Below are 24,993 nucleotides of genomic sequence, written 5' to 3'. Positions count from 1 at the left end.
CCCCAATCCGACTACATTTGGAGATAGACCTTTGAGGATGTAAATAAGGTTAAACAAAATTGTAAGAGTGGACCCTAGCACTGGCGTCCTTATAAGAAGAGAGACGCAAGAAGTGTGACTGCACAGACAGAAGGCCATGGAAGGACACAGTGAGAAGACGGCTGTCTGCAGGCCTGGGCGAGGTCTTGGGAGAAATCACAGCTGCCCTTACTTTGATAGACTTCCAGCCCCCACAGTTGTGAGAGATGCATCTCTATCATCTAAGCTGGTCTGTAGCATTTTGTTACACTCCCAACAGCCAAATTTGGAACAATTCGAGCAACCAAATAATGATAGTATTTTAACTGTAACCTACAGAATAAAGTAAATATCCCTGAGTCTGTATTGGTACAAGTAAGCGAGTAAATAAATAAAGGATACAGCTGCTCTCTAACAGAAGAGTTCTATCTAATGAAGCTAGAAAGACTGAGGGACATACAGAATTATCATTAGGTAAACACCCCGGTTATAATTGCTACAGCAGGATCTACCTGTGGATGGAAAAGGTAATAGATGAAATTTTGAGGAGAAACAATATCTGCAGAGCCTCAAATATCTCTCCCAAGATATTGGTCAATTGCTAAGGGAAAAAAAATAGTAAATTTGCATTGGAGAAACCTAGCAAGGAGTTCCTGTCATGGTGCAGAAGAAATGAATCTAACTAGGAACCATGAGATTGTGGGTTCAATCCCTGGCCTCACTCGGTTAAGGATCCAGTGTTGCCGTGAGCTGTGGTGTAGGTCACAGATGAGGCTCAGATCTGGCATTGCTGCAGCTGTAACTCCCATTAGACCCCTAGCCTGGGAACTTCCATATGCCACGGGTGCGGCCTTAAAAAGCAAAAAAAAAAAAAAAAAAAAGACAAAAAAGAGAGAGAGAGAAAGAGAGAAACCTAGCAAACACCCACATTGGCCATATGATTGAGGTTTACACCACAAGTTATAATGCATATAAAAGTCATTTTCCCCTTGACACAAGGCAGTGCAAAGGACACATCACTTGTGTCATTTTTCTTGCCAAAAAGCATAACCTCCTTCTAATCATGAGAAAGCCTCAGACATTACAAAATAACGGACCATGAATATATGAAAATTGTCAAATCAAGACTTGGAAAGACTCAGGAACTGTGGCAGCTTGGTGAAGACAAAGGGCAAAACAACCATATGTACTGTGGGATTCTAACTGGATTGCGGAACTGAAAAGCGGTAGAAGGGGGACTGACAAGCAGGAAATTCCACCTTTTGAAATTAAAGAAGCCTCTTTGTATTTACCTGAGAAACAGCACGGATGGATGAAGTCAATGTGGCGGTCACCATAGAGCCTCCCCCTTAAAACAAAGGTGTTGGGATCAGACTCAGGAAATCTTAGAAGCTGAAGTGGGGCTGGAAAATCTTATTCACTCATCTAGTCAACAACTGCTAACTGAGCACCTGCTGTATCACAGGCCTATTCTACACAGGGAAATAGTAAAAAAAAAAAAAACAAAACACAAGTCCCTGCTCTCATGTAGTTAACATTCTGATGGAAGGAGAACGTTTGTGTTGAGAATACAAATAAAAGAGTTGCATATACTATTGAGTGCACTGAAGAAAGTAAAACAGGGCACTGGGTTAAACAGTAACAGTCAGGAAAGATCTCTTGAAAGAGTGGCGTTTGAATTAAGAGCTGGTCAGAAAATATGGAGAATGAGTACTCCAAAGAGGCATCAGCTGGTGATAAAGTCCTGAAAACTACTCCAAAGGATCTACCATAGCAGGTGCAAGGAACGAGAAGGCCGCTGTGACTAGAATTTAGGGAGAGAGAAGCAAGGTAAGAAAGAAGAAAAGATAAAATACCTGTGTCCAGTTCACTACTGTGACCTCAGATATGTCGGAATAAAAATATTGTATTGCCTTTTAATCTTTCCTGTAAATCTTTATGCTCTTTGAAAAGTATAGAGCTGAAGTTACCATGGATGTTCTTTTATGCTCTAGGGATTTTTTTTCCCCCTCTTAGTCATTGATCAAGATGGCTTTGAATAATTGCAACTCTCTATTCAGGTTTGAAGGAAGGTATGTGTATGATTGGAAGTAAGGAGAGTAGTTAAAACAACCTTCTATGGGATCTGGGAGATGTTGAGGGAACTGGGAGGTGTGTTGGCAAGATCAGCTGCCAACAGAGTAGGGCGTGTTCTGCTTTGATTAGGGTGCTCTTCTTGGAGTGTTTTCTTATCAATTGAAATGTATAAGAAACGTATGTGTCACCAAGGTCTGGATGCAGCCATGGAAATCTGAGCACTTGTAAGATATCCTAGGAGTGGTATCGATGTGAGCGTAGCATTTGCCAACTCAAATCTCACCATTGAATAAACAGATGGAGAGAAAAATTATTGAATGGTATAAATGTCACCTTCACTTCTTAGATACAAGCAGAGAAATGTGTGCCTGCTTGCTTAGAAGATTTTTGCTGGACAGATGTATGCTCAGATCCAGCCTATTTATTAGGGAACAGTCTCTGCTCTCATTTTCAATTTTAATCACTGTGTCAATTTTAAAAGGGCAGTCCTCATTATATAAACATTTGGAAGTTATAAAGCTGAAAGGTCAGGGTGTAGGCAAGACAAGGATAACATGCCACCAGCTGGCGTACACGTCCATGAGCAGAACTTTTCTCCCAGTAAACTCAGCCCTCGGATACAAAGGCCCTAGGACATAGGAATCATTGTTCCGGGTTGTCTGTCTCTCCAGCAAAATGATTATACTTGCGTGCACAGAGATATGTATATCTTTCTACCCAAGGACTATGGGCGGCAGAATTCTGCTGTAAAACCTTATAACAATCTGATCCGGTCAGATGTCTTCATGTAGAATAATAATCATAATTGCCACTGTTTATTTAGCATTAATTATGTAGTGATTGTTCTCTCTGTATTATCTCATCTAATTCCCAGCACATCTGTGAGGTGGGTTTTTTCATCACCAACATACAGAAACAGAAATTAGGATTTAGGGAAATTAAGCAGTTTTCTCAATTATTGTACAACACATCTGTGGTAGATCTAACTTTAACCCAGGCCTCGGCAACTTCAGAACTACGATGTTAACCTCTGTACACCACCTCCTTTAATAAGTACTGCTTGAGCTGAGGGTTTTATTCAAGACACAGTAAATTTGTACTGCAGGAGTCAAGGAATCCTAAAGCATCTGAAGCGCAAAGGACATATCTCAAATCTTTGACTTCACTTCATCCCTTTTACCTAAAATGTGCAATATAAATTGAAAACTGGACTCTTAGTTAAATATGGCAAAATAAAGATTTTTTTCTTATTACCTTTTGTAAATTCCTGGAAAATAATGAATATTTAAAATGCAGAAAATCTATAACTCAAAGCATACCTGCAATCTAGAGCAAAAGGTAGAAGAAAGATGAGATTTGACCTATTTTTTAATTCTTTTCTTAAAATTAAGAAGCATTCTTTCAAGGGGTCTAAAAGTATCTCAGATTGAGAGAGACAAGAACTAGGGGTATATTTGTATCCTAAGAGAGAATGGATAAAACCCTGTTACAGACCTTGTGTGAGAAAGTGTGTTGATCAGGTGTTTGTGCAATCATCATGCTTGTCTGGGGAGCCACGAGAGGGTAAAATAGGACCAGGGAGAAAAAGCATAAAGTGGTTGTCTGATCGCAGCACAGAGAACTATGACCTAAAGACTTTCTCTATTAGCCTCTTAAACACTAACAACGACAACAACAGCAACAAGAAAGCTATCCCTAGAGCAAGGAAATAAGAAATTTATTGAGTGTATTTGCAGCAGTAATTCCATGACAAAGCTGACTGGCTTATTTCACTATCTCCATTTCTCCCCACTTGTGTCTTAACAATTAGCTTCATTCAAAATAATAATAACAAAAGTTACTACGTTTCATTAGGTCCCATTTGTTTATTTTTGCTTTCATTTCCTTTGCTTAGGAGACAGATCCAAGAAAATATGGCTACAATCTATACCAAAGAGGATTCTGCAAGGAACCCATAAACAAAATGAAAAGACAACCTATTAAAGGGGAAAGATATTTGCAAATGATACGACTGATAAAGGGTTAATATCCAAAATATATAAACAGCTCATACAACTCAATATCAAAAAAATAAACAATCCAGTTGTAAAAGAAAAAAATAGGCAGACTTGAAAAGATAAAGAAGATAAAGAGATGGCCAATGGGCACACATTTTTGTTCAACATTGCTAATCATCAGAGCAATGCAAATCAAATCCTCAATGAGATACCACCTCACACCACTCAGAATGGCCATCATCAAAAGGTCTACAAATAACAAATGCTGGGCAAGAATGTAGAGAAAAGGGAACCTTAGTACACTTGGTGGAAATGTAAATTGGTATAGCCGCAATGGAAACAGCATGGAAGTTCCTCATAAAACTAAAATTACAACTACTCTGTGGGAGTTCCCGTCGTGGCGCAGTGGTTAACGAATCCGACTAAGAACCATGAGGTTGCGGGTTCGGTCCCTGCCCTTGCTCAGTGGGTTAACGATCCGGCATTGCCATGAGCTGTGGTGTAGGTTGCAGACGCAGCTCGGATCCCACGTTGCTGTGGCTCTGGCGTAGGCCGGTGGCTACAGCTCCAATCAGACCCCTAGCCTGGGAAACTCCCATATGCCGCGGGAGCAGCCCAAGAAATGGCAAAAAGACAAAAAAAAAAAAAAAAAAAAAAGAACTACTCTGTGATACAAATTCCACTCCTGAGTATAGCTCCAAAGAACATGTAAACACCAATTCAAAAGGATGAGAGCACCCAGTGTTCAGAGCACCACTATTTACAACAGCCAACATATGGAAGCAATCTGAGGCCATCAACAGATGAATGGATAAAGAATATGTGGTGTAATCGAACCTGCATCCTCATGGTTACTAGTAAGGTTTGTTACTGCTGAGCCACAATGGGAACTCCAGGGAAGTTACATAATAATGCACAGAAGTCAGTTTCAAATGAAAAAGTGTCTACATATTTGAAAAAAGCAGGTGAGCATTCAAATGAACCTATGTACAGAAAAGAAACAAACTCATGGACTTGGAGAACAGACTTGTGGTTGCCAGGGGGGGAGGGGGAGAGAAAGGGATGGACTGGGAGTCTGGGGTTAGTAGATGCAAACAAATTATTGCATTTAGAGTGGATAAGAAATTAGGTCCCGCTGTAGACCACAGGGAACTGTATCTAGTCACTTGGGATGGAACATTACGGAGGATAATGTGAGAAAAAGAATGTGTATATATATACATATATACATTATATATATAATATAAAAGGACTGGGTCACTTTTCTATACAGAAGCTATTGACAGAACATTGTAAATTGACATTAATAGACAAGGTAAAAATCTTAATTAAAAAAAGAATATGTGGTATATATACATAAAATGGAATACTGCTCAGCCATAAAATGGAATGAAATTTTGCAATTTGTAACAACATGGCTTTACCTGGATGATATAATGCTTTATGAAATAAGTTAGAGAAAGACAAATGCTCCATGTTATTGTTTATATGTGGAATCCATAAAATGAATGAATTAAAAAAATAGAAACAGACTCAGATATAGAGAACAAACTCATGGTTACAAGTGGGGAGAGGAAAGGCTTGATAGAGGTAGGGGATTAAGAAATGCAAAATACTAGCCACAACAGGGGCAGACACCAGAAGTAAGAGAGGATACAACTCTATTATCTGTAAAAAGGTCACCACACCAAAAACCTATACAAATGAAAAGACAGAGAACTCTAACCCAGATGAGGGAGAAAGGAAAAACCCCAGAAAAACAGCTAAGCAACGAGGAGATTCTCAGCCTCCAGGAAAAAGACTTTAGATTGTTGATGCTGAAGATGATGCAAGACATTGGAAATAAACTGGAGGCAAAGATGGATAACTTACAGGAAACACTGACCAAAGAGACACAAGATATAAAATTTAAACAAGAAGAGATACAAAATACAATAGCTGAAATAAAAAATGCACTAGAAGCAGCTAACAACAGAATACAGGAGGCAGAAGAATGAATAAGCAAGGTGGAGGACAGATTAGTGGGAATTACGGATGCAGAACAGAAAAGAGAAAAAAGATTGAAAACAAATGAAGACAGTCTCAGAGAACTGTGGGACAATGTTAAATGCACCAACATCTGTATTATAGGGGTGCCAGAAGGAGAAGAGAGAGAGAAGGGGACAGAAAAAATATTCCAAGAGATAATAGCCAAAAACTTCCCTAACATGGGAAAGGAACCACCCACTCAAATCCAGGAAGCACAACGAGTACCATATAAAATAAACCCAAGGAGGAACACCCGAGACACATATTAATCAAACTAACCAAAATTAAAGACAAAGAGAAAATCTTGAAAGCAGCTAGGGAAAAGAAACAAGTAACATACAAGGGAACCCCAATAAGGTTATTGGCAGATTTTTCAGCAGAAACTCTGCAGGCCAGAAGGGAGTGGCATGATATACTTCACGTGATGAGAGGAAAAAGCCTCCAACCAAGATTACTCTACCCAGCAAGGCTCTCATTCAGATTTGAAGGAGAAATCAAAACCTTCTCAGATAAGCAAAAGCTGAGAGAATTCAGCAACACTAAACCAGCCTTACAACAAATACTAAAGGAACTTCTCTAGGCAGAAAAGACAAGACAGCAACAGGAAACAAAAATGCCACAAATGACAAGGCTCACCAGTAAAGGTATATATACAGTAAAGATACGAAATCATCCATGCACGATTATACCACCAAAATCAGAAATCATGAGAAGAGGTGGGTACAAATGCGGGACACTGGAGATGAACTTGCGATTAAGAGAACAACAACTTAAAACAGTCTCATATACATATAGACTCTTACATCAAAACTTCAGAATAACTGGAAACCAAAAATCTACAATTGATACACAAATACGAAAAACCAACTCAAATACAACACTAAAGATAGTCATCAAACCATAAGAGGAGAGAACAAGAGAAGACAGAAAGAATAAAGAGCAACAAAAACAAATCCAAAGCAATTAATAAAATGGCAATAAGAACATACAGATCAATAATTACCCTAAATGTCAATGGACTAAACACCCCAACCAAAAGACATAGACTGGCTGAATGGATACAAAAACAAGACCCATATATATGCTGTCTTCAAGAGACCCACTTCACTTCTAGGGACACATACAAATTGAAAGTGAGAGGATGGAAGAAAATATTTCATGCAAACGGGGATCAAAAGAAAGCTGGAGTAGCAATACTCATATCAGACAAAATAGACTTTAAAATAAAGAATAGTTTAAGGGATAAAGAAGGTCATTAAATAATGATCAAAGGATTGATCCAAGAAGAAGATATAACAATTTTAAATATCTATGCACCCAACACAGGTTCACCACAATATATAAGGCAACTGCTAACAACCTTAAACGGACAAATCAACAATAACACAATCATAGTGGGGGACTTTAACACCCCACTTACAGCTATGGACAGATCAACCAGACAGAAAATCAATAAGGAAACACAGGCCATGAATGATGCATTAAACCAGATGGACTTAAGAGATATTTATAGGACATTTCATCCAAAAGCAACAGAATACACATTCTTCTCAAGTGCACATGGAACATTCTCCAGGATGGATCAGATCCTGGGCTACAAATCCAACCTTGGTAACTTTAAGAAAATTGAAATCACATCAAGAATCTTTTCTGACCACAATGCTATATGACTGGAAATCAACAACAAGAAAAAATCTGCATAAAACACAAACACGTGGAGACTAAACAACATGCTACTGAACAACCAATGGATCACTGAAGAAATCAAAGAGGAAATTTAAAAATACCTAGCAGCAAATGACAATGAAGATACGACACTCCAAAACCTATGGGATGCAGCAAAAGCCCTTCTAAGAGGAAAGTTCACAGCAATACAAGCCCACCTCAGGATACAAGAAAAAGCTCAAATAAACAAGCTAACTTTACATCTAAAGCAGCTCGAGAGAGAAGAACAGGCAAGACCTAAATAAAGTTAGTGGAAGGAAAGAAATCATAAAGATCAGAGCAGAAATCAGTGAAATAGAAACAAAGAAAACCATAGAAAAGATCAATGAAACGAAAAGTTGGTTCTTTGAAAAGATCAACAAAATTGATAAACCCTTAGCCAGACTTATCAAGAAAAAGAGAGAAAGGACTCAAATCAATAAAATTAGAAATGAAAACGGGGAAGTAACAACAGACATCACAGAAATACAAAGGATCATAAGAGACTACTATATGCAACTACACGCCAATAAAACGGAAAACCTAGAAGAAATGGACAACTTCTTAGAAAAGTACCATCTTCCATGACTAAACCAAGATGAAATAGAAAAGATGCACAGACCCATCACAAGCACTGAAATGGAAACTGTGATTAAAAAACTTCCAACAAACAAAAGTCCAGGACCAGATGGCTTCGCAGGCGAATTCTATCAAACATTTAGAGAAGAGCTCACACCTCTTCTTCTGAAACTATTTCAAAAAATTGCAGAGGAAGGGATACTCCCAAACTCATTCTATGAGGCCACCATCACCCTGATACCAAAACCAGACAAAGATACCACAAAAAAAGAAAACTACAGGCCAGTTTCACTGATGAACATCGATGCAAAAATCCTCAACAAAATCCTAGCAAACCGCATCCAACAATACATGAAAAGGACTGTCCATCATGGTCAAGTGGGATTTATCCCAGGAATGCAAGGGTTCTTCAATATCCGCAAATCCATCAGTGTGATACACCACATTCACAAACTGAAGAATAAAAACCATATGATCTTCTCAATAGATGAGGAAAAAGCCTTTGACAGACTCCAACACCCATTTCTGATAAAAACCCTTCAGAAAGTGGGCATAACAGGAACCTACCTCAACATGATAAAGGCCATGTATTACAACCCTACAGTGAACATTATTCTTAATGGTGAAAAACTGAAAGAATTCCCATTGAGATCAGGAACAAGACAAGGATGTCCACTCTCGCCACTACTCTTCAACATAGTTTTGGAAGTCCTAGCCATAGCAATCAGAGAAGTAAAAGAAATAAAAGGAATCCAAATTGGAAAGGAAGAAGTAAAACTATCACTATTTGCAGATGACATGATACTAGACCTAGAGAACCCTAAAGACTCCACCAGAAAACTCTTAGAGCTCATCCATGAATTTGGCAATGTCACAGGATACAAAATTAATACACAGAAATTGATGGCATTTCTACACATTAACAATGAAAGAGCAGAAAGAGAAATTAGGGAAGCAATCCCATTTACCATCACATCCAAAAGAATAAAATACCTTCGAGTAAACCTATCTAAAGAGACAAAAGACCTGTACTCTGAAAACTATAAGACACTGATGAAAGAAATCAAAGATGACACAAATAGATGGAAAGATATACCATGCTCATGGACTGGAAGAGTTAATATTATCAAAATGACTATACTACCTAAGGCAATCTACAGATTCAATGCAATCCCTATCAAATTACCAAGGACATTTTTCACAGAACTTGAACAAGATATTTTAAAGTTTGTTTGGAAGCACAAAAGACCCAGAATAGCAAAAGACATCCTGAAAAAGAAAAATGGAGCTGGAGGAATCAGGCTCCCGGACTTCAGACTATACTACAAAGCAACAATCATCAAAACTGTAAAAAATAAAATAAAAAAGAAGTGCAAAATACTATGTATAAAATAAATGGCTACAGAGATGAATTATACAGCACAGGGAATATAGGGGGTATTTTATAATAACTTTAAATAGAGTGTAACCTATAAAATATTGGATCTTATGTTGTACAACTGAACCTAATGTAATATTATAAATCAACTATACTTCAATAAAAAATAAAATATGGTGATAACAATGAAATCAGCCTGACTGTTTTAATATCAAAAATAGACTTTAAAGAGTCTTACCAGAGATAAAGGGAACATATTATGATTAGAAGAGTCAAAACCATTGAGAAGACATAAAAATCATAGCATATATGCACTTAGGAACAGAACCTCAAAATTCACAGAGGAAAAGCAAATAGAACTGAAGGAAGAAATAATAAGCATGGCTTCATAATTGGAGGTTCTAGTACCATTCTGTCAGTAATTGATAAAACAAGTAGTTAGAAAAATCAAACAGGATAGGGAATATTTGAATAATACCATCAACCGTCTTGCTTTACTTGACATTAATAAACATTTAACCTAATAAATGGCACATATGTGCTCTTGTCCAGTATACAAAGGATGTTCAACAAGATAGAACATAATCTAGGCCAAGAAAAATACCCTCAATAAATATTAAGAAAACAAATATTTCAGGGTAAGTTTTCTTATCACAACAGAATTAAATTTCAAATGGCTAAGAACAGTATTCCTAGAAAAGCGGCAAATAATCTGTAAACAACATACTCCTAAGTAATCTATAGATTAAAAGAGAAAGTCAAAATCCACAGTCAAAAAAGAAATCAGAAAGAAGTTAGATAATTCGAAAATATTTGAAAGTACCAGAATTTTTGAGATACAGCTGAAGTCATGAAAATTTATAACTCTAAATTCTTATATTAGAAAAGAAGAAAGGTTGGAGTTCCCATCGTGGCTCAGCAGAAACAAATCTGACTAGTATCCATGAGGACACAGGTTTGATCCCTGGCCTCACTCAGTGGGTTAAGGATCCAGTGTTGCCATGACATGGCTCTGATCTGGCGTTGCTGTGGCTGTGGTGTAGGCCAGCGGCTGCAGCTCTGATTCAACCCCTAGCCCGTGAATCTCCATATGCCATGAGTGTAGCCCTGAAAAAGATGAAAAAAAAAAAAGAAGAAGAAGAAAAAGAAAGAGGAAAGGGCTAAGTCATTGACCTAATATTTCACATTAAGAAGCTGGAGGAGAATAGCAAATCAAACCCCAATAAAATAGAAGTAAGGAAAAATAAAGTTGGAAAGGCAGAAATCAATGAAATAGGTAAAATAACTACAGTATAGAAAAATCACCAGTCATGAGTCAGTTCTTAGAGAAGATTAATTACATTTATAAACTGCTAGAAAGAATAACCTCCCCAAATGGGAAAGAACACAAATGGCCAATACTGGTGATGAAAGAATAGCCAAGTTAGATTCTAGATACAATAAAAATTAAGGATGAATTACAATGAAACAACTTTACACCAACAGATTTGACACTGTAGTTGAGATAAATGAGTTCCTTGGAAAAGCAAATTACCGATGTCGACACAAAAAGACACAGCTAATCTAGTGACCCCAAATCTATCAAGGAAATCGAATCCATTGTTATGAGTGTCCCCGCAAAGAAAGCACCAGATCCAGATCGTTTCTCCAGTGAATTTCCCCACAGTGTCAAGAAAAAATAATTTACCAAAATTATTTCAAAATTATAAACAAGGAATACTCACATTTGAGTCCGAGATCATCTTTATACTAAAACTGACAAGGATATGAAATGAAAAAAAAAAAAACAGAGGCCATTCTTTTTCATAATCATAGATGCAAAACTTCTAAACATAATATTAGAAAATTTAATACAACAATATAAGAAATGAAGCTTACTTCAAAATATAAAATTGGCTTAATATTAGAAAATAAATTAATAAAAGATTTATGATATCTCAATAGACAAAATATTTACCAAGTTCAGCATGTATATATAATAAATATCTCCCTTAATCTTTGAAAGATTATCTACAAAAATCTACCAAGCATTGTACTTAATAATAAATTACTGAAAACTTTTCTCCTAAGGTTGAAAATGTAATAAGGATGCCTGTTATCACCATCTTAGTACTGCTAGACATTGTACTGGTAGCCCCAAGCGCTGAAAAAAAAGGACAAAAAATACAAGTTGTAAGTTGGAATGGAAGAATTAAAACTCTAACTTTTCAGACAACTTGATTGGCCATATAGAAGGAATCTACGGAAAAATTATTTGAATTTTTAATATCTAGAAATAGACATGGTAAGATATGTACAAGACCACCACACCAAAAATTGAGGAGGAATTAAGGAAGATTTAATGTAGGCAAGGTTATAATATACCATGTTCATGGTTTGGAAGAGTCATAATTATAAAAATATCAATTGTCACTTAATTGATCCATAGATTTAATTTATTGAACAGAGTGAAAACTGATGAGGTGATTATAAAGTTTATATGGAAATGTAAAGGTTCAGGAATAACCAAGTCTTCCTCGGGGAGAACAAAGCTGGAAGTTAAAGTGCTAGACATCAAGATACATAACAAAGCTCTAAATAGGGAAATACGGTTAATAATGCAAGTAAAAAGAAATAGATGAATGAGGAGTTCCCGTTGTGGCTCAGTGGTTAACAAATCCGACTAGGAACCATGAGGTTGCGGGTTTGATCCCTGGCCTTGCTCAGTGGGTTAATGATCCGGCGTTGCCGTGAGCTGCGGTGTAGGTTGCAGACGCGGCTCGGATCCCGCGTTGCTGTGGCTCTGGCTAGGTCGGCAGCTACATCTCCGATTAGATTCCTAGCCTGGGAACCTCCATATGCCGCAGGAGCAACCCTAGAAAGACAAAAAAAAAAAAAAAAAAAAAAAAAGAAAAGAAGTAGATGAATGAAACAGAAATGAGGGTAAAGAAAACATCATATCTTTTTTGAGCTACATGTCTATTTCTTGCGTTGCTGAAAAGATGCCTTTTCCATAAAAGGTGCTGGTTAAATTGAATGTTCATAGGGAAAAATGAAGCATGACCACCACCTCACTTAACACACAAAAACATACTCAAAGACAAATGTTAAAGTTAAAACAATAAAGCTTTTAAGAATAAATCCTAGGAGAATATCCTTATGACTTTGCAGAGTATCTTATAATATCATATAATAAGGTAGACAAACACGAAAAGTGTTAACCATAAAATAAAAACAATAAATTAGATTACTTTATAATTAATAACTTTTCCTGAAAAACACCAGTAGAAGAGTAAAAACAATAGAATGTGTTTGAACTATATATTTTTAACAAAATATTACTATCTAGAATATATTAAAAATCCAAAAATCAATATGAAGAAGATATACTGGAATAAATAGAAGCGAAAGTGTTCCAAACACCTGGAGCCGCTTTACAAAAGAGAACATCCAAATGGCCAATAAACATACAAACTGCATTCATTTGTTAAATAACATTCAACCTAAAACTACAATATATCTTTACAGCCACCAGATGGCTAAAAGTAAAAAACTTTTTTTTTTAAATGGAGTAACTGGAACTATCACACATTTTTGGTAGGAGTGTAAATTCACAAAAGAAAATTTGGAAACTTGCTTGACAAAACTGACAAAAACTGAGCACACGCACAGCCTATGATCTAACACCTGCACTGCTGGGTATTAACCCAAGTGAAAGGAATGAATTAAACACTCACCAAAAGACACATGCAACACTGTTTCTGGCAACTCTCTGCAAAACCACCTCAAACTCTAAACAGCCTCGTGTCCAATCACAGGACACAGGATGGGGACACCAATCGTGGTGCATTCATCCAATGGAAGCTAAAGAAGAGTGAGCAACTGTAACTCGAAGAACAAGAAGGTGCATCTCTCACAAACAGACACTGAATGAAACAAGCCAGTTGTAAAGACCACGTAGACATTCCGTTTAATCCAGGAAGCTACCTCCCGCGTCACAAGTCGGTAATGGTTATGCTTGATAGGGTGGAGGGCGGGTACAAGGGGACAGGTGTCAGACTGAGTCCTCCAGGAAGCAGATGCTGAGATGGAGTAGACGGCAATCATTTCTTGAGAGGAAACACTTGAAAAATGTAAGCAAATGGATGCTCGGTGGCGGCGAAGTGAAAGTCTCGATAGAGAGTCTGTGCTGCCCGGACACCTGGGCAAGAAAGCAGACCTGAGCCAGAAAAGCCTCAGAGTGTCACGCGGATTTGAGAAAGGCTGAGTCACTCTAGTGACTCACAGAGAGCTCGCCGAAGAGATGAGTTCTCCACTGGGCAGAAACGGCCCAGCTCTAATGGCCCCACCGTGTCCCGTCGTTGGCTGGGGTTGCCCAGAAGACCTGAGCCTCCGCCGCCACAGATGCTAAAGGAGCTGCAGCTCAGGGCACTCAGCTCTCTGAACTCCCAGCAGCAGGAGAGCAAGTCTTTCCTCGAAGACAGATGGGGCACCGTCTCCATGGCTGCCCCGCCCAGCCCCATCGCTGCTGGGAAGTGACCTTCCCTTTACTCCAGTTCAGTTCCTCCTCCAGGTCAGTTCACGTTGAAGATGTTTTGAGCCGCGTGCTCACAATTTGTATATTTTCTGTCATATGCTATGTTTTCATAGAAGAATTTACTAAAAAAATTAGTCTAATATCTTCATGTTTGTCATAATATTTTATTCTTACTTGGGCCAATTCTGGCTTATGACCTATTTTTGTTCAGCCCTGGATCTAAGAATGGCTTTTAATACTAAATAAGAAAAAGAATGTGTGTACACACACACACACACACGAAGACCGGGTCACTATGCTGTACAGCAGAAATTGGCACCACAGTGTAAATCAACCATACTTTAATTTAAAAAAAGACTGGAAAAAGACTGGATTATTTTTTAAAATTTTTTTATTGAAGTGTAATTGATTAAAAATACTGTGTTATCTTCGGTTGTATAGCAAAATGATTCAGTTATACATATGTGTATATACATATATAATATGTATACGGTTTTTGTTTTTTATTTTTTATTAAAGTGTAGTTGATTTGCAGTGGTGTGTCAATTTCTGCTGTACAGCATAGTGACCCGGTCATACATATATATGTATATATATTCTTTTTCTCATACTCTCTTCCATCATGTTCTTTTTTCAATTTGTCGAGGGTGATAAAATACACCCCCCTCCCCCTGAATACACGCAAGGATGTGTGTGTGACAAAGAGCATGTGCGGCCCACAGCCTAAAATATTTACTATCTGGCCCCCTTCAGAAAAAGTTTTTCCCACTTCTGCTTCAGAGGATTTCTCTAGAACTAAGATGTCGTGGGGTTAAGGAAGTTTAAAATTATTAAAGTTCAGCATACTTTTAACTTCTCTTTTACTTATTTTAAAATATTACTATAGTATATTAATTTTTGTTCTATCCTTTTATCTGTAAATATTCTATGTCTAAAATAGAGCTAATTTTAAGAAACCAGTCGATTTCTATGTATTAGGATTGTGAGCAACTTGAAAAACATCTTCTTGGGGGCTTCCTGAGTTACATGACTTATATAAACTATGACCACAGCATGCCATAGTTTCAGAAGTCAGCACATGCCACACACACATAACCATCCACCCCCATCACCCTGACACACACGCACACACACACACACAGTGTTTCCTGGGATGAGGTGAGGCGCTTCCGCCGCCGTCTTGCTCTATGATGCTTTTCTTAGGCCTGGGCACCCGCAGGAAACACCGCAACATGCGATAAAATAGCGTGACATGACTCGTGAGAAAAATAGTTCATCACATGTTGGGCGCAGTGTACTCTCTTCTCAGCAAGAAAGAAAGAGAGGAGGAGGAGTCCCAGGAACCCTGGAGGCTGCCACGAACCGCAAACTGCATCTCTCACTTTAGGAAGCCACTTACGCTCACCTGACCCCACGTGACTCTTTCTGGCCCAGCAGCTTTTCCTGATACTCGCTCAGTTCCCGGGGTCCTCATGTTTCTCGCTGCAACACCAGAAATGTCAGAGGCGCAGCAGAGCCGCAGCAAGGAACCTGCCCCGTGGTGTTCTGTGACCTCCCCCAGAGAATTACCTCTGACTTGCCTACACGCTCGTGCTCACTTCTTCCAGACTTTTCCTTACAAAGGACACAATAGGAAAACATATCGACCACATAGTCACAAGTCTTGTGTTAAAATACCTTGTCTGTCCTTGAGAAGCCGAGGCATTAATGAGGCATCTTGTCCTTGAGAAGCCGAGGCATTAACGAGGAGTCGCGTCCCTCTTACATACAATGAAATGAAAGCGCTTAGAGGATTTGTATCCGTTTTCTGCTGCCGATACCACCAGTCACCTACTACAAACACAGGAACTCGAGCACAAGGCAGATCGACCCCGCTCACTGTCTAGAGCGCACACAAGACGGGTTCAGGGTTTCACCAGGCAAAACCCAGGTGTCAGCGGCATCTACGATTTTCGTCGATGGTTAAGCCTCTTGAGGGCACAGGGCTGTTGGCAGAACTGACACCCTCGCTGCTGCTGAACCGAGTCTTTGGTTTTCCTACAACTGCAGGTGTAGAACCCGCCCTTCCGAGAAGCTGGGCGCATTGCCTGCCGCGAGGCCCTTCGTGTGCAAAACCAGCAGGAAAGGGTCTCCTCCTATCAAACCCCCTCTTGCTTCCAGTCTCTGACTGGCTCCATGTCCAGTCCCTAGACCCACATCTAAAGGGTTCAGGAGAGTAGCTCTGGCCTCCCAAACAAGCTCCCTTTCTTTGAGGCAACAATGCTCGGGGTTCCCATCATAGTGCAGCAGAAATGAATCCAACTAGGAACCATGAGGTTGCGGGTTCGGTCCCTGGCCTCGCTCCGTGGGTTAGGGTCTGGCGTTGCCCTGAGCTGTGGTGTAGGTCGCAGACACAGCTTGGATCTGGCGTGGCTGCGGCTGCGGTGTAGGCCGGCAGCTGCAGCTCCGATGCAACCCCTTAGCCTGGGAAACCGTGGTTTATTCTGAATATGACCTTTGGGAGGAGGAAAAACAAGCGAACCACTAACTAGTCATCTACTAAGTAGTTTACTCTTGTAGATCAAATAATAAGCGACTACTTTTGTAGGTCAATAGTAATACTATATCAACAATCTCCTGTGTTTCTCTTTACAATGTCTGCTCAATATCACATTTCACACGACATTGAAGAAACACCTCTGTGTTCATTCTTAGTCAATAACTCATCCATTCTCTTCTTCCCTTCATTCCCTGGGGTGACGCAGCGCATAGAGGGAAGAACAAGACAACCACCCCAACCCTGACACCTTTCGGGTCTAGTGGGATTGGCGTCCGCACAGGTTTTCACAGCGCAGCTGATGCGAAACCAAGCTGCTGCTGACGGAGCCAAGAGAAGCCGTCCTTGCGGTGCTTGCACGTGTCTAACCTCGCATTGTTTATAAGCCTTTGACAAAAACAAATGGAAACGATAAATTGAGAAGCAGCTCTGTACGACACAGGCTCTGTGACACATGGAGTTTACAGTCTTGGCGAGCAGCCCCCAAGGGGTTCCAGCGTTAGCTGGCTGGCATCTTACTTTGGAAACACCTTTCTTAGTCTCTCAGCAACAGTTAAGATGTGACAAACAACCCCCGTGTCTCCTTTTTTGGCTTCAAATAAAATCGCGTGAGCATATTTAAACATCTACCTTCCTCTGGCTCCTAAGATCCCCTTTCACAGGAGCACTTAATTCATGGCTCTGTGCTTCCGGAAGAGTCTCCTGAGTAGTTTTCCAAACTTTCCTAGAAACTCAAAAGCCTCCTGTGTAACACGAGTCAGAATCCGGTCCCTTCCCAGGTTGTTTTCCATTATTTCATTGGTCAGAGTGCGGGCGATTTTTGTTGCAGACACAGTACTTTCTGCTGTGCTGATGGTAACTCGTTTAAATTATACTATGACGTAAAGACATCTCCCAAATTATTATTAACTTCATTAGGTTGATATAACTACACTAACAAACATACAAAAAATAAATATACAAAATACAAAAAATATATATCCTACATGCACTCTCATCTAATCCCTTCACACTTTGAATTCTTTTTGTTGTTATACTGAACATACACTATTTGGTTAAAGTGCCAAACTTTGAATTCTTATTGCAATATCCTCAAGTGGTTGCCACTCGGTCTCTTCTTGAACACTGAGATGGTAAGAGAAATCACTAGAAAAGAAGTACTTCTCATACTTTTTTCTTAATTTCCAAGCTTTGCATGTGCACTTCCCGTGCAAAATAGTGCATTACAATGTCGTCATGGCTGCACGGAAGGTCTTTTGTGCTGGTTGTGAATTAGAAACCACGCAACTCCCCTTCTCTCCCCAGATATACACTGATCAGACTACATTCTGTATTTGGCCAAAGACACAAATAATTAACAGAAGCTAAGTGGAGCAAACAAGGTAGAAACAGATGTAATATGTCTTTTTTTTTTTTTTTTTTTTTTTGTCTTTTTAGGGCCGTACCTGCAGCATATGGAGGTTCCCAGGCTAAGGGGTCTAATCAGAGCTGTAGCCACCAGCCTACACCACAGACACAGCAACGCAAGATCCAAGCCCCGCCTGTGATCTACACCACAGCTCACGGCAATGCCGGGTACTAACCCACTGAGCAAGGCCAGGGACTGAACCTTCAACCTCATGGTCCCTAGCTGGATTTGTTTCCACTGCACCACGACGGGAACTCCAGATGTAATTTATCTTGATGTGACTTTTCCTGGGCCTCCACTTCCCAGAAAAGGCAGAAACTGACAGCCCTTCGAACCGAGTAGAATGATACCTGATCTGAGAAAACAGCCTGCTCTTTCTTACCACAAGCCTTTCTTATACTCGGGGTTTAACATCTGCTATGGGTGGAATAACAGTCCCCCCCATCCAGAACCTGAGCCTATGTTAAGTTTCCTGGGGAAACCGGAATTAAAATCACAAATCCAATTAGGTTCGCTAATCAGCTGAAGGTAGAATGAGATATTGTTGATCATCCAAGTGAGCACGATGTAATCCCATGTCCTTTATTTATTTTATATTTTTACTTTTTAGGGCTGTGCTTGCAGCCTGTGGAGGTTCCCAGGTTAGGGGTCGATTCAGAGCTACAGCTGCTGGCAGGATTGGAGCCACGCCTGCAACCTACACCAGAGCTCACGGCAACACTGGATCCTTAACCCACTGAGCGAGGACAGGGATGGAACCTGCAACCTCGTAGTTACTAGTTGGATTTGTTTCTGCTGTGCCACAACAGGAACTCCCACAAGTGTCCTTTAAAGTGGAAACAACCCAATGTCCATCGACAGAGGATTGGGTTAGGAAGATGTGGTATATATACACAATGGAATACTACTCAGCCATAAAAAATGACATAATGCCATTTGCAGCAACATGAATGGAACTAGAGACTCTCATACTGAGCGAAATAAGTTAGAAAGACAAAGACAAATGCCATATGATATCACTTATAACTGGAATCTAATATACAACACAAATGAACCTTTCCACAGAAAAGAAAATCATGGACCTGGAGAATAGACTTGTGGCTGCCCGGGGGGAGAGGGAGGGAGTGGGAGGGATCGGGAGTGTGGGGTTATTGGATACAACTTGGAATGGATTTACAAGGAGATCCTGCTGAGTAGCGTTGAGAACTATGTCTAGATACTCATATTGCAACAGAACAAAGGCGGGGGGAATGTATACATGTAAGAGGAACTTGGTCCCCATGCTTTACAGTGGAAAAATAATAATAATAAATTAAAATTTAAAAAAAGACAACATCAAAAAAATAATAAAAAAATAAAGTGGAAGAGGGAGCAGAACAGGAAGTTAGAATGATATGATGTGAAAAGCTGGCTTTGAGGGTAGACAGAGGCAGTCACCAGCCACGGAGTGCAGGTGGCCTTGAGAGCCCGGAAAAGGCCAGGGGACAGATCCTGCCCTAGAACCCTGACAAAGGAATGCGGTCCTGCAGCACCTTGATTTTAGCCCAGTGACTGGTTTCAGCAGTGACTTGGGTTTTAACTCCTGACAGACTTTTAACCTGCAGAACAAGATAATAAATGCATGTTCTTCTAAGTCACTGAATTTGTGGTCATTTAATTCAGCAGCAAATAGAAAATCAAGATGCCTCAATGAGGTTAGTTTAGGCTCTGAAATGGGAATTTCTGTAACAGTGTTTTATTAGGAAGTGTTCCCAGGAGAAATTGGCGAGGGGAGTAGGAAAGAGGGAGCAGGAAGGGAAGCAAGCCACACAGGGAGCCAGAGCCAGCCAGCTCCTGGGACGACCTTGGCTCAGTCCACACGGGAGCTCCCGAGACTGTGCAGGTCATTTCTCAACATCGCCCTTAATCAGATTGCAACAGGACCGAGGTATTAGTCCCCCTCTGACCAGACGTTGCTCACACACTGCCCGGGGTGCTGGGGCCAGAGGAGCAAGCTCCCAGGCATGTTGAGATCTCTGTGCAGCTAAGATAGTGGAATCTGAAAGGCTGAGCGCCTCTGCCTACTAAGGACACAGGTGCTGGCTGTTGGAAGTCAAAGCTGGCTGCCACCTTGTGTATATGAAATGCTGGAGAGACCTGAGGGGAAATGGTTTGAGAGCTAACAGTGCCCGCTCCAGCTGCCTATGCCAGAGGGCTGTTTTCTTAAAATCCATGCATTTCCACTTAAGTGAAGGTAACACAAATTAGACGTTTCCTTGTTTTGATATCAAATTCAGCATCTGTAAGGCTCCATGTCATTGAGGAACGGAAAGCAGAATCAGTGCTCCAATGATGCTGAAAAGCATCTACCTCCTCGGAGCTCTGCCTACTGCTAATAATCGAATCATCGTGGAACACTTTTTGAGTATCTTCAGCTTCCAGGAACAGCCCCTCTGAGAATCTGAGATAATATGCAACACACTTCTCAGACGTCAGTGGCTATAAGATTTAAACCACGCTCTGGATTTCTAAGGATATAGCCTGACCATCCCACACCCCCCGATGTCTCTGTAGTAACTGCTTATAAATGAAGCCATCGCATCGGGAGAATTAGCTGCATCACTGTTCCTCGTGGGCATGCATCACCTTTAGACCATGTGCTCAAACCCAGTTGTTCCCCCTGTAAATCTGCTTCTTTCCCAGCATCTTCCTCCATTAACGACATCGCTCTATTCCGCCTCCCAAGCTAAAGGTGCCAGACTGACTTCTTCTTAAACCCTGCATCGAGGTTGTCATTTAAGTCTTGAGATAGCTTTGCTAGCTGTTTTCACTCTGTGTCCACAACTGTTGACCCAGTGTAAATTCTCATTTTGTTTATGTTGCTGTCATGGCCTAGTGTATTGACTTCAGCCTGACTATCAGAAAAAGCAAAAACCATCATTTTCTTTCCCCACGCCACTTCCTTGGTCAAGAATCTGCAAGGAATCATTTTCCATAGCACCAGGAATATGCCCAAAATACAGCTGAACACTTTCTGCATGAAGGGTCAAAAGCCCTGATCTATCTCTCATTACCGAACATTTTTCTGCTTAATGTCACCTTGTTTGCTTTATAGCCTTTTCACAATTTGAAATTACATGTCTCTTTGTTCAATGATGTATTTACTATTTATTTAATTAAACTATAAGCTCCCAAAGACAAGAGCTAGGCCTTTTCATTCACTGTATATCTTAGGCTTACTATAGGCTACTACAGACAAATAAAAGGTACTCAAAAAATAGACATTCCCCTCGTGGCTCAGTGGTTAACAAACCTGACTAGCATCCATGAGGATGCAGGTTCAATCCCTGGCCTCTCTCAGTGGGTTAAGGATCTGGCTTTGCTGTGAGCTGTGGTGTAGTTTGCAGACGTGGCTCAGATCCTGCATTGTTGTGGCTGTGGTGTAGGCCGGCAGCTGTAGCTCTGATTAGATCCCTAGCCTGGGAACCTCCATATGCTGCAGGGGTGGCCATAAAAAGACAAAAACAAACAAACAAAAAAACCATTGACTTATTTAATGGAGAAAGGAAGTAAAGACAAAGAAAGGGAAGGAGGAAGAAGGACTTACTCTGCTCTCCTCACTTGACCACCTGCTTCCTTCCTCACCCCCACCTCGCACTCATTCGTCTAGATCATTCTTGTCTTTGCCTTTGTTTGTGCTGCCTCCCTACCCTCTGTATCTCCTTGCTTTCTCTCCAAATCAGATCTGATCACAAGACAAGTCCCATCTCATCTCGGCTTTTCCTCATTCCTCCACCTGTGTCCCTCCAACCAGAGATGGTTTTCATGTCAAACGTCTCTTGTAGTTTCCATCAGTATAATTTGGAGCATTGGTGACATATCTTCTCAGGGTGCCATCTAATGGTTTGACGATTTGCTATTGTTTCTGCACACAGACGGTCCTCTACCTGCCTGCCACCAGAGCCCTTCTCCGCTCTTTCCCAGCTGCTCCGCACTGTTCACCTGCATTTCCCAGGCTCCCTACCCTCAGCTTCCCAGAAGTTTAGCAAAGGGAGAGACTCATGGAAGATTAGGAAGGGGGGCGGGGGGCAGGATATTCCTGTTTCCAGTGGCTCTTCTTGCAGGTACTCTATTTTATCCACGGCTCCAACTCCCGCCAGGCAGGTAGAGCTACTCAGATGCCCAGTTTCTGGTTTCCAGTAATATCATCTCTTCCCTTGTTTCTCTCTTCACTGGGAAAGTAAGGGCTTCCTGCCGTAGCTAATCTCCGGGTCGCCCCCAACCAAAACCGGCTTAGCTCCTCAGTTCTTCTATGCATGTACCTGAAACGCCCTGAACTGACTTTCTTACATTTGAAGGACTTCACGTGGTTTCTTTTTTTCAGGCAAGACCCTGCCCATATGCTTTAACTATTTTCTGTGATATAAGATTTTCCTATATCCTTCTACAGCTGGTATGTTGGTTTTTGTTTGTTTGTTTGTTTTGCTTTTAAGGGCCATGTGTGCAGCATATGGAAGTTCCTAGATTAGGGGTCAAATCAGAGCTGCAGCTGCCAGCCTATGCACAACACACCACCACAACGGCCACAGCAAGGAGGGGTCCCAGCTGCTTCTGTGACCTACACCACAGCTCACGGCAGCGCCAGATCCCGAAGCCACTGAGCAAGGCCAGGGATCGAACCCACATCTTCATGGATCCTAGTCGGGTTCATTTCCACTGAGCCACAACAGGAACCCCCTGATTTTTTTTTTTTTTTTCAATGAGCTCTCGGTGCTTATACCAGAAACAATCACCTGGAAAGTACTTCTCTGTTCTCTACAACCAAGATTCAAACAGCATATTCCCCCAACTCACTGGAGAACTGCAGTTCAGTTTTCTGCTGGGATAAAGCAAAGTCCTCAAACTGTGATTCTGACTAAGCCACAGCCATCAGGGAAAATGAGTGTCCTCTGTGTGTTTCGCATTACACATAAAATAAGCTTGCTACCTTCCCTCCTGCTTTTGCGTACAACCATCTATAGTAAAAGCATTAGCTAAGACTCTAAAGATAAGAATTAGCATTATATTGGAAGTTTGCAGTCTCTGCTTTCAAGCACCACAAATATAACCTATGTATCAATTAATAAAGAAAACTCATTTAAGTCATTTTACCCTCTTCACCAGGATGTAACAAAGCTATAGCAGCACACATGTCTTTTAAGCGAATCTTTCTTCCTGCCCAGCCCACTACTGACTGCATCCCATATGTCGTATTTCCCACTGTCTTCTGCTTTTCCTAGTGGACAGTGCAGTTCCCGAGCACCCGAGTACAAAGTAGAGCGATACAATCTCAGCAGAAAGGAAGACAAGCTTCTCGAAGACGGGACAGCGTGGCCGAAAGGCACTCGCCCTGGGCTGCTCAGGAGTGGAAGTGCGGTCTTTGCAAGTCAGTGAAAGGCTTAGTTTCCTCATTTTCAGCCTCCTCATCTTCAACATGCAGGACTAGACTGAAGGATCTATTAAGAGCCTTCAGCTTAAAAAATAAATAAATACAAAAGAACAAAAACAAGAACGGGTGACACTTCCTTTTTGATCCCAACACAAGCGCAGTTGCACATCCTCTGTGAACTGACGGAGGACCCGGAGGCAGAGATGTCAGCAGACGACGCCAACATGTTTGTAATTCATGAACCGCCTCGGTCATGGACAGCTGAACACTGACCAAACGGAGAAACGATCCTGACAAGAGGTAAGCAAGTCCAGAATCCTCAGAGCTGCAAAAATGTAATGCTTAGTTAATGCTATTATATGATCTTACAGCTATGAGAATTCAGAGGGGTTTTTTTTAACCTTTCCAAGGAAATCGTTCTCTCGTTGGGAAATCATTTGAAAGCTACACAATCTCTTTCCTGATAAAAATCAAACAAAAATTAACATGTGGCCTGCGAAAATTGTATGTATAACTTCTGGGTATCCATGAACCTAGAGAGGTCTATCCGTGCGACCCCTGACCAAGTCGTTGCCGTCATTTAAAAGGTAAGTGACTTGGAGTTCCCGTGGTGACTCGGTGGTAGCAAACTCAACTAGTATCTTTGAGGATGCAGGTTCAATCCCTGGCCCTACTCAGTGGGTTAAGGATCTGGCTTTGCTGTGAGCTGTGGTGTAGGCCACAGAGGTGGCTCATATCTCGTGTAGGCCAGTGGCAACCGCTCCAGTTCTACCCCTCACCTGGGAATTTCCATATGCCCTGGGTGCGGCCCTAAAAAGACAAACAAAACAAAACAAAACAAAAAAACAAGTGACAGACTTGAAACTCAAATAATTTAAATAGATAGTTCAAAGACATCAAGATATTTAGGTTGCAAACTGTTCTAAAACACAGATCTCTCAGTTATTCTTTCACTTCAAACTGCCTCTTATTTGGCTTGGAAATGTTAAGATAATTAATATTATTGATAAAATAACTTAAAAGGTTATTAACTAACATTATTGATGTTAAAAAAGTAAAAGTATCATTTGAACCCAGTGGTAAAATGTCCAAGATATAAGATGAAAAAAATCACTAATGGAAGACTTGGAAAGCAGTACAGAAGGGAGTGGCTCTTTTTTTCCTTAAGAGTAGTACAGCTCAAAGAGCTTTCTAACAGAAGATCAGCAGATAAAGTTCATTCCAAAGTTCTCTTTTTCTACATAAACTGATCAATTTATTGAATAGCCTGATGGGGTTCCACACCCAAACTGAGGCTGCTTTGAGGGGACAGCTCCTAAGATGAGCGCCGAAGATCTGTTCTGACT

At 40.6% G+C, this 24,993-nt stretch overlaps 1 long non-coding RNA gene across 2 annotated transcripts in view; it reads left to right on the top strand.

The window, feature by feature from the left end:
- The window catches only part of LOC102167132, a 690,997-nt gene extending 666,661 nt beyond the window's left edge, over positions 1 to 24,336 (top strand). For both annotated transcript variants that reach the window (XR_002346480.1, XR_002346481.1), the window contains one exon: positions 23,499 to 24,336. This is a non-coding gene — a long non-coding RNA (uncharacterized LOC102167132). The remainder of the gene's footprint in view (positions 1 to 23,498) is intronic.

The sequence above is a fragment of the Sus scrofa genome, chromosome 8 (assembly GCF_000003025.6).
Source record: "Sus scrofa isolate TJ Tabasco breed Duroc chromosome 8, Sscrofa11.1, whole genome shotgun sequence".
NCBI lineage: Eukaryota > Metazoa > Chordata > Mammalia > Artiodactyla > Suidae > Sus > Sus scrofa.
This window is presented reverse-complemented; position numbering and strand designations above follow the sequence as displayed.